Source organism: Rousettus aegyptiacus, unplaced genomic scaffold, assembly GCF_014176215.1.
Source record: "Rousettus aegyptiacus isolate mRouAeg1 unplaced genomic scaffold, mRouAeg1.p scaffold_m13_p_1, whole genome shotgun sequence".
NCBI classification, from domain to species: domain Eukaryota; kingdom Metazoa; phylum Chordata; class Mammalia; order Chiroptera; family Pteropodidae; genus Rousettus; species Rousettus aegyptiacus.
The window spans coordinates 122142371-122149388 of record NW_023416284.1 but is presented as its reverse complement, the minus strand read 5'-3'; the positions used below and the strand labels follow the sequence as shown (position 1 = coordinate 122149388).

Below are 7018 nucleotides of genomic sequence, written 5' to 3'. Positions count from 1 at the left end.
ACCTTGGGAAGGAGAGTGCATTGTGCAATTCAGTAACTACTACTGCCAACTAGATAACATAGAAAGAAAACTTTTGGGAGACTGAGGCTTCTTTGAATTACTTTATGTTGGGGTGCTGGGATGTGTGTGTGGGGCATTGCAGCCTGAGGCAGAAGGAGGTCAAAGGTGGCAGCCAAAAGAAAGGGTAGGAAAAGCTTTTAGTATATTTAAGAAGATTAATCTGTAAAGTGAGCTGCAAATATTTCCCCCCTAGATTGTTATTTGATTTTAAACTATTAGCTCATGTAAAAGTTTTGTGGATCGGGGTGTGTGTGTGTGTGTGTGTGTTTAAAGCTATCTTTTTGTTTATGCCATCTTCATTTTGGTCTTATATAGAAAGACTTTCTTCATGGCAAAATAATAAAAGATTTCCTCATACTATACTCTTATAGTATTTCTTTTTACATTTAAATTTTGATCCACTTGAATTTTATTCAGGTATGGATTCAAATTTATCTTTTCCCAGATAGTTATCAAATTTTCCCAGTACTACTTTAAAACATTTTTTAAAAAGAATTTTATGGTTTTATTGACACAAATACAATGTGCACACAAGCTGTCTGTTCACTTTCTTTGCTGCACAGCCTGGCATTGGGATTGGTGACTGATGGCCAGCTGGGCTGCTCTTTTCACAGTGGCCTTGTTGTGAGCAATCTCTGCACAGTCAGATTTGTTGTACATCAGCATCATTTCGAGTTCCTTGACAGTGTGCACCAGAAACTTCCAAAGGCACCAAGGAACGTGTGTTTTGTTTTCTTCTTGCTCCCATAACCAATGTTGGGCATCAAAACCTGCCCGTGAATCTTCTGCACACCCTATTGTCAATGCTTCTGGGTTTCCACCAGTTACATTTAATCCTGACATATAAGTCTTACTGGTGCTGGATGAACTTCTTGGTCCTCTTTTTGATGATTGTGCGCTTCACGAGGGGCCTGAAGGCAACAATGATGCCGAGTAGGAGATGGCTGCCAACTCTGTAGGCAGTACCAAGGAAAAGAGCAATACTACTTTTTTCAAGGTATTATATTTAACTATGTTAAAATACACATAATATAAAATTTGGCTTCTTAACTCTATTGAAGTGTACAGCTCAGTGGCATTAAGTTCATTTAGATTGTTGCGCAACCATCACCACCATCAATGTCTAGAACGCCTTCCATCTTGCAAAATGGAAACTCTATACCCATTAAACAATAACTCTCCCTTTCTCCCTCCCTCAAGCTGACTCTGTGACTCTAGATACCTCATGTAAGTGACATCATATGGTATTTGTCCCTTTGTGTCTGGCTTATTTCCTTTAGCATAATGTCCTTAAGGTTCACCTTTAGCAGGTGTCAGAATTTCCTTCCTTTTTAAGGCTACATAATTTACATTGCATATATATGTGATATATATATATATATCATATAGTCTTTTTCTGCCTATATAGCAAATAAGAAAACACAGGAAACTTGCCAGTAGTTGGAAACTGTACTTTTGGCATTAGCCAGTGCATTGGAGAAAAAAATAAAGTTCTAAATATTTGAAAGAGGAAGTAAAACTATTACTATCACTATTTGCATGTACTATCAATAATTTTATATATACATCTATAACTTTATAAAGTGTAATAGTAATACATTAAGTATGTATACCTATATAATACAATATATACAATACTATGTATATGTGCACATATCTATATAAAATTATGCTAACATGTGCATATAAATTTACATATTATTTTTAAAAATTTTCGTTATTTTTTTAAGTGTTTTTTTTTTTTCTTTAGATGGATATTGAAGGCTTGTCAAATGCATTTTTAGACACCATGGAACAATTATAGAGATTTTCTATTTTGCCGTACTAAATATAATAAAGGTTATACTAATAAATATTCCAAAAGTGAAGCGTGCTTTTATTCTCAATAATTCGCATTATCAAGTTGTATAATTATTTGATATAATGTTAAATTCTATTTGTTTACAAATTATTTCTAATTTTTTATCAATTGATCTATAGTTTATTTTAGAGATTTTGGTATCAAGGTGGTATTACATTATTAAAAATAATGAAAAGCTTTCTTACATTTTTTTAGGCTCAAGGAGACCTTAAATAACTTTGGAATCTGCTCTATAATTATCTGGTACAAGTGACATATGAAAGCATCAGAAACCGGGACTTTGGAAGGGAGGGGTTTTAGCTCGTTTGCAATATTCTCTGTCCTCTTACGGAAATCTTACCTTTTAATCTGTTTTCATAAATTGTAGACTGCTTTAATAAATAAATATTTTCTCAACAATTATTTCATTCAATATATTTTTCACAGAATTGTGCAAAGTAGTCTTTTATGAGTTTTAAATTTTTCTGTTTCTGTTATCTTTTTTCATTTTCCACTTACATTATTTATCTGTGATTTCTCTTATTTTTTTCCTTGAGCAGGTTACCTGGTACCTCAGGGTCAAACTACCTTACTGACTTTCAAAGAATCAGATTTTTTAAAAATTGTTTTAATGTTTTTCCAATTGTCATTTATTCATTTTAGAGTTTTTTATTAATTTATTCCTGCAGTTTTTGTGTTGTTTTTAATACTACATGTTTATTACATGTCTATAAATACATTTAATATATAATAATAGTGCAATTTAATATTATGGATGCTCCCATGTGTACTGTTTCATGTTTATCCCAGAGATTCTGATATACTATTTTCTTTGTCATTTTTTTCTACAAATATTATAATACTTATTTAAACTACCATTGGATCAACAGTTTCTTAAAATAAATTTTTAAGATCTCTAACCAGGAGGACTTTTTCCCTCTGACTTATAAAATTTTAATTTCTATTTTTATTAAATTGCGATCCAAGAGTATTATATTTATTATTTATTTTTATTTATTTATTTAGTTTGCTTTATGGACTTTTTATCTGGTAAAAGAAAAAAGCCTCTGCTTTAGTTTATTTCATTTGCTTGGTATTCAATTGTTCAAACCTTTATTTTAATGTTTTAAAATATCTTTGTTAATGTGACACCTGTATATGATGAAGCTATTTTTAGCTTGTGATAAAATATAAAACTTTTTCTTTTAATAGGTGAATTGAGCCTAATTACATTTATCAAAACCACATTTCTTTGACATTATCCCTGTCATATTATGTAATTTTCACTTTTTTAATAATTTTAAGACTTTCAATGTGTTATCTGTTTACATAGTTCTGTGTATAAGTGTACATATAACTTTTTTTAATGGTAGCCATTATATTTTTATAGAATTTCTTTAGTATCCTTTCAATTAAGTAATCCTTGTTTATTCTACATGGAAAATGTAAGTAAAATTAACTTTTATCTCCTTCCTTTCACTACCTAATTTTATTCAATACTGTTATCATTCTTTACCTTTGTATTCTTAAACAAAGCTGCTGTATTTATCAACTTTAATTGATGTTGTTGATTCTCAATTATTAAATATTTGGAATTAACTATATCATGTGACTTAACATCTGTCCCTTTGTTTCCCTTTTCTTGTTAGTGGTATCATTTCCTCTTTGTCAGAACAGGTGGCATGTATATTTCATTTTGTCACCGATGCCACCTTTATTTTTCCTTAGATTTCAGCTTAAATTCATGGCTCTGTTTTTTTACTATAGTTTCCTGAAAATTCCTATTTGGCTAAATGCCATTCTCAAATTCCCCCAGAAGGGACTATGTAAACAATATTTCTTGAGTTCTTCCTTTCCACCCCTATTTTGCTTTTTTACTTGTGGGACGTTAAATCTGATACACTGTAGATAGCCTCAGTGGGGCAAGGAAGAAAAAAGTAATGGGAATAAGAATGTGAATAAGGGCACCTATGATAATATGACATTAACACTGTCATATTAAAACAATATTAAATGTTACACTTGGTGAACATCTAAATTTGAGACCTGAAATTTATACCACTCAATATCATCATTCTAGGCAATAAATTTTTAAGTGTCCCAGGATGAAGTAAAACTGTGTGTATTAATTTATTTTAAATGATGCTAATATATGACTTGCAATTACAAGTTCCCTTTCATTCAGGTATTTACTGTGCAACATATGCCTAGCACAGTTCTATGTGCTAAAGTTCAACAGGGAATAATCCTTGCCCTCTTAGGGTTTTACATTTTCATTAGTTAGACATCTTTGTGCTTTGGAGCCTTTTTTTCACATAATCTTTGGAAAGTCAGTTTTTCTGAGTCTAAATAGGCACAGAATTTTAAAATTTGTTTTATTTATGAAAGAGCTTTTAGTTGTAGAGAACTACATACAAGTCGTTCGTTTTATCTCTTAAGTGCTGTATTTGGGAAGAAGGATAATCTCAGGTGTGTATTTAATAAAATATATTAATCAATAAATAAAAAGTTCTATTTTACAATGAATAAGATCTACTAGAACCCTGTATGTTGATGATAGTTTACCTAAATTAGCCAAGTATTTAAATAGCTCTAATTATTTATATTTCTTAGGTATTTTATTTAGTATATGAAAAGAAAAGAGGAAAAGGAATATTGATTTAAATAGAATTGGCGAATAGTGAACCTCACTTTAATGGAGAATATTCAACTTCTACTTTTATACTCTTTAATAGCACTTTATGTACACTAGTATCTTAGTTCTTTCCATTTGAGACTGAAATTATCTATTTCTGGGTCCAACTCCCCAACTGAAATATAAGCTCATCCATGAAGGCAGATGCAATGTCCCTTCATCTTTGTATCTGCTGTGTTCATACAGGGTCTGGCACATAATAGGTCCTTCACTATATTTTTGCTTCCTTGAACTACACCTTTACCTGCAGGATAGCAGCTGCAATGACATTAGATTTGCCATGAAAATACTCATATAAGTAAAAGAATACTCCTCACCTGGGTCTGACTCTTGTTTTCCTCCAGGCAAAGCAGAATGCTTTGCTTATATTTCCAGATGCAGGTAGCCAGACCTTCATGGTAGAGAAGAAACTAGGTCACAGAGATTTCTTAGGTTGTATACATGAATCTGTATCTCAGCTCCGTGAAATGTTGCCCATTGGTGAGATGTCCTCCAGTGCCCTGCACAGCATGTTGTGCACAGGGAGTGGGTTTAATGGTTGTTTGGTCCAGATCAGTTGCCACTCTCCTGATTTTCATTCCCCTAGTTTTTCTGTGGTGTCAGGCTCATACAGAATGCTTTCCTTAAATTTTCTCCCCTGAGCTTCATACAATTTAGCGATGTCCTAAATAACTAAGAAGTGGAAAATGGATGCACAGGGATTGGCATTTTCTGCCAGGCAGCTGTAAATAGTGTGCCATCAAGATGTGAAACGAAACTGAGAGCATCAATAATGTGATTTAGCAGTGAGCAGGAGGTCAATGAGAGAACAAACCCTTGCTTGCTTAGGGCTGAAGGCTGATACCCACACACCTACAGAATCCTAAGACCAAAGAGACAGAAAGGACTTCACGTCAGCTAGAACCTTCTAGTTCTTATACAGACACCCCTTCTGCATCGCTTGAGCCATTCTGGAATATTTTCACTGAAGTAGGTAAATGTAGATATAGTGACTCTGCTCTGTAGAATGTGACTCCTCAGAACATGTACTAATTGAGACCAAGGGACCAAATGCATACTTATGTATTACGTTTTGGGGGGTAGAAAAATTTATTTGTAATCTACAGAAGTAAAATTTAATTATTGAGGCAATGACCTAACCAGTTGAATTAAAAAATACAGATTTGCCTAAAATAAACAGACTATTTTGTACCTTGTATTATGTGAATAAATCATGGTTTGTTTGCTTTCTAAAGCAGCATTATAAATAGAAACAATTCCTCCTGACATCTAAAACCTTACCTTGTTTTTCCAAAATTTTTTAATTGAAACACAGTAAGAAATACATTTTCCAGCACATCTTGGTACAAACGCACACACACAACAGAAATTAAAATAAAAGTTTCACAGAACAACACTTCCCTTTGTATTAATGCAACCTGATGTTTTCTATATTTACTTCTCTATTCTATTTCATTTGTTTTACGAAATCACGAAAGCATTAATTTTTGCTCACACTAATTATGCATTCTAAGCTAGCTGTGGCTCTGCTACACATTGTCTTCACCCAGGAGCTAAGCTTATGGAGAAGTTTCTACCTAGGATGATGTCTTTTCTTACGGCACATGGAGAAACCATATGCTGGTTTCTGCCCAGAAATGAAACACATTTCACTCACATACTTTGGCAAAAGCATGGCTAAGACTGATGCTCTCAGGTTGGGGAGATAATCCTCCTTTAGAGATAATTAGCCGATGTTTGTAAAAATAATGTAGCCTACTTTCGAGCATTACGTACATACATAGTTTCTCATAAATCTTTAAGCCATGTTTATATTGTTATATATTATTCACCTATTTAAATGATGACAGAAATGAGGCTTATAGACTTTAGAATTAAATGACTAAACTGGATTCAGAGCAGATATGTGATACACAAGAGCCTATACTTTTCTTGAACATGCGCAATGACTTTCTAAACTCTCCTTTACATATGGTTGCTTTTGAATGTCCCAAACCTTAATTGTCTGCCTCCCAGAGAAAAAAGAAAAAAATGAAGGGAGAAAAAAACAGGCATCTAATCTTTAAATCCCCTGGAAGCCATTTCAACAGGAAGCGGAGGGTTTTGCAAAAGTGGTGGTAGTGGGGATTGCAACGATATCGTCTCATTTCTGTGTCTGCATCGCCACAATTAGAAGCTGCAATTAGCAATCAGGAAATAGATCTCAATATTTGGAGGATAGGACCCTTATTGCCTACCCTGACACCCAGAGAATGCATGTAAACTGATCCAGATACACATGCATGGCTGCCTGCCATGCGGCTGTGGTATGGGGGATAGGTAGCTACTACTGCCCTAGGAGCTAAAATTGACCAAAAGTAAATGCAATTCCCCATTCGAAACATATTCCAATGTTTCAACTTTCAATAGGCTGCAGAGTTCCA

At 33.4% G+C, this 7018-nt stretch overlaps 1 pseudogene; it reads right to left on the bottom strand.

Moving 5' to 3' along the window:
* Window positions 1-557: 557 nt before the first annotated feature.
* Window positions 558-7018, bottom strand: part of LOC107517004 — a 165384-nt pseudogene continuing 158923 nt past the window's right edge.